Here is a 3,278-nt window from a genome sequence, read left to right as displayed (position 1 = left end):
TCCCCCGCACCGCTGTTATTCTGCACTCTGGCTGAGCTGAGTGCAAAGTCAGGCCTCTATCTCCAACTTTCCCCTTCCCAGCGGGCACAGAGTTGGCTGGCTGGGGACAGGGGAGGAGCTGGGTCTCCAATGAGCGCATTTAAACACGACCCCGGGCTGTATTTCCCCCCCCCGCCTCCCCCGACAGCGATTCTTTCTTCCTCTTGGTTTTCAACCCAATCGTTAATCATTCGGAGCGCGCGGGCGGGGAGAGGCGAAGGGGGCGAGCTCCGGGTTCGCCGCCGTCGCCACCGCGCGCGCGCGCTCAGGAAGCAATGTGGCTGTGACCCCGCCCCCCCGCGCCCCCTTTTCCCCCTCCTTCCTGCCCTTGCTCCCCCCTCCTCTCTCCTCCTCCACCTCCTTGCTCCGCCGCCCGCGCCCAGTGTATCTACTCCCTCCCCACGTCACTCGCCAGCGCGCCATGCAAATCACCGCCGCCGCCAGCTCCCATTGGCCGCGGCGCGCTCATTTAATGGCAGCCCGGGCCCGGCGTATGGCTGCTGGGCCCCCCGCGCCACCGGCCCCGCGTGCGCCTCCGCTCCGAGCGCACGGCCCCGGGCAGGCAGCGGACAGCTTGTCCTGGGCACAGCGGCCCGGCTCTCTGGCTCTCTGCTCGCGTTGGCACTCCCGCCGCTGTCCCTAACCCCCTCCCTGGCTGCACCGCGATCGCCCCCTCCGAACCCCCCTCCGAGTCCCCCTCAGCGCCTGGCTCCCCCCAGGCACCTGGGACCAGCACATGCCCAGCGCACGCGGCGCACCGCCTTGCTAGAAGTTGCGGCCCCAGAGTTGGAAGCCGCCAAGGAAGCCAGCACAGGAAGGAGACTTCGAGCCGCCAAGAGGAGGCAGCGAACCCCGCGTCGGGCCCAGCGGCACCGCTTCAGACCCAGAAAGTGAAGCCTTAACTTGGCCACGACTGCACCTGTTTGCACAGCTCAGCCTTGAGCGACCGGACTGCGGCAGCGGCGACGGCAATCATCCTGGCCATCGGCCTCTTTGGCAAGTGGTTTGTGCACCCGGAGAAACTTTCCACCTGCGAGCTGGACCCGCGCTAAGTGCGTGTGCTTTTGCCTCTTTTTTGTTGTGGCCTCCACCCAACCCCCTTCTCTCTGCTAGGCACCCACCCCACCCCCCAGTCTCTCTGGGCTGATCCTCTCCCCACCCACCCACCCCCACCCGGCCGTCTATGCTCCAGGCCCTCTCTTTGCGGTACCGGTGAACCTGCTAGCCGCCCAGATGTACAGCATGATGATGGAGACCGACCTGCACTCGCCCGGCGCCCAGGCGCCCACGAACCTCTCAGGCCCGGCCGGGGCGGGCGGGGGCGGCGGCGGGGGCGGGGGCGGCGGCGGCGGCGGGGGCACCAAGGCCAACCAGGATCGGGTCAAGCGGCCCATGAACGCCTTCATGGTGTGGTCCCGCGGACAGCGGCGCAAGCTGGCCCAGGAAAACCCCAAGATGCACAACTCGGAGATCAGCAAGCGCCTGGGGCCGAGTGGAAGGTCGTGTCCGAGGCCGAGAAGCGGCCGTTCATCGACGAGGCCAAGAGACTGCGCGCGCTGCATGAAGGAGCACCCGGATTACAAGTACCAGCCGCGCCGCAAGACCAAGACGCTGCTCAAGAAGACAAGTACTCGCTGGCCGGCGGGCTGCTGGCGGCCGGAGCAGGTGGTGGCGGCGCAGCGGTGGCCATGGGCGTGGGCGTGGGCGTCGGGGCGGCGGCCGTGGGCCAGCGCCTGGAGAGCCCCGGCGGCGCGGCGGGAGGAGGCTACGCGCATGTCAACGGCTGGGCTAACGGCGCCTACCCCGGCTCGGTGGCCGCGGCGGCTGCGGCCGCGGCCATGATGCAGGAGGCACAGCTGGCCTACGGGCAGCACCCAGGCGCGGGCGGCGCGCACCCGCACGCGCACCCGGCGCACCCGCACCCGCACCATCCGCACGCGCATCCTCACAACCCGCAGCCCATGCACCGCTACGACATGGGCGCGCTGCAGTACAGCCCCATCTCCAACTCTCAGGGCTACGGGCGCGTCGCCTTCGGGCTACGGCGGCATCCCTTACAGTGCCGCGGCAGCCGCCGCCGCCGCTGGCGGGCGGCGCGCACCAGAACTCGGCGGTGGCGGCCGCGGCGGCTGCGGCGGCCGCGTCGTCGGGTGCCCTGGGCGCCCTCGGTTCTCTGGTCAAGTCCGAGCCGAGCGGCAGTCCGCCGGCTCCGGCTCACTCGCGGGCGCCGTGCCCCGGGGACCTGCGCGAGATGATCAGCATGTACCTGCCGGCCGGCGAGGGTGGCGACCCGGCGGCGGCTGCGGCTGCCGCGGCCCAAAGCCGGCTGCACTCGCTGCCACAGCACTACCAGGGCGCGGGCGCGGGCGTCAACGGTACGGTGCCCCTGACGCACATCTAGCGCCGCGGGGACGCCGGGGACACTGCGGCTCAAGGCCGGCGCCCCGGCGACGAAGAGCGTGAGGCCTGTTCCCCAGCCTCCAGAGCCCCAGTTTGTACAGATGTCTCCGCGCTCTAGTGAAAAAGACCGCTCTGGAGAGCCGAGCGCCAGGTGACATCTGCCCCCCTCACCTTTCCCGGGACTCTGAGGCGCTGACACCAGACTGGCCTCTTAGACTGAACTTCCGTGTTTTCACGAGACCTTTTGTACAGTATTTATCGTCCGCAGAGGAGGCACACAGCGTTTTCTCGGCTCGGGAGGACAAAAGACAAAAACCTAGCGAGGCGATGCCAACTTTTGTATGACTGCCGGCTCTGTAACTTTTTCCGGGGTTTGCTTCCCGCCGGCTCTTCTGCCTGAGGCCGAGGGACGGACCTCGAGCCCTTCTCACTTGTTATAAATCTAGTAAGGCAGATCCAACCATTTACGAGTTTTTTGTAGCTGTTAAGGCTCTTTTGGGTTGGTTGGTTAATTTATACCGCAATGCCCTCTCAGACGGTGGAGTTATATTCTGGGTTTTGTAAAACTCTGTATCCGAGCATTTGCAATTTTTTTTGTTTTGTTTTGTATTATTTCTTGTAAAGGAGTTGTGACATTTTTATTTTAGGCGTTGCGATATGGGACGGGAGAGGAGTCGGATGTACATAGCCTACAAGTCTTTCATCTAAAAACGAAAAACAAAGAGAGATCCCCCCCCCAAAAAATGCATCAAATTTGAATCAATACATTGAAGAGAGAAAAACCGGTTTCCCTACGAAATCGAAACGTGCTAATTTTATATGCATGTTTTTTTTTTAGT

The 3,278-nt window shown here is 64.9% G+C and overlaps 1 pseudogene across 1 annotated transcript; it reads left to right on the top strand.

Moving 5' to 3' along the window:
• Positions 1–1,272: 1,272 nt before the first annotated feature.
• On the top strand, positions 1,273–3,017 carry LOC116914498 (annotated as a pseudogene). The gene has a single exon (XR_004389753.1). The product of XR_004389753.1 is annotated as a transcription factor SOX-1-like (transcript).
• The last annotated feature ends 261 nt before the right edge of the window (positions 3,018–3,278 follow it).

The sequence above is a fragment of the Rattus rattus genome, chromosome 13 (assembly GCF_011064425.1).
Source record: "Rattus rattus isolate New Zealand chromosome 13, Rrattus_CSIRO_v1, whole genome shotgun sequence".
Classification (NCBI taxonomy): domain Eukaryota; kingdom Metazoa; phylum Chordata; class Mammalia; order Rodentia; family Muridae; genus Rattus; species Rattus rattus.
The sequence above is the reverse complement of the archived record's forward strand: the minus strand, read 5'-3'. Positions and strand labels throughout refer to the sequence as shown.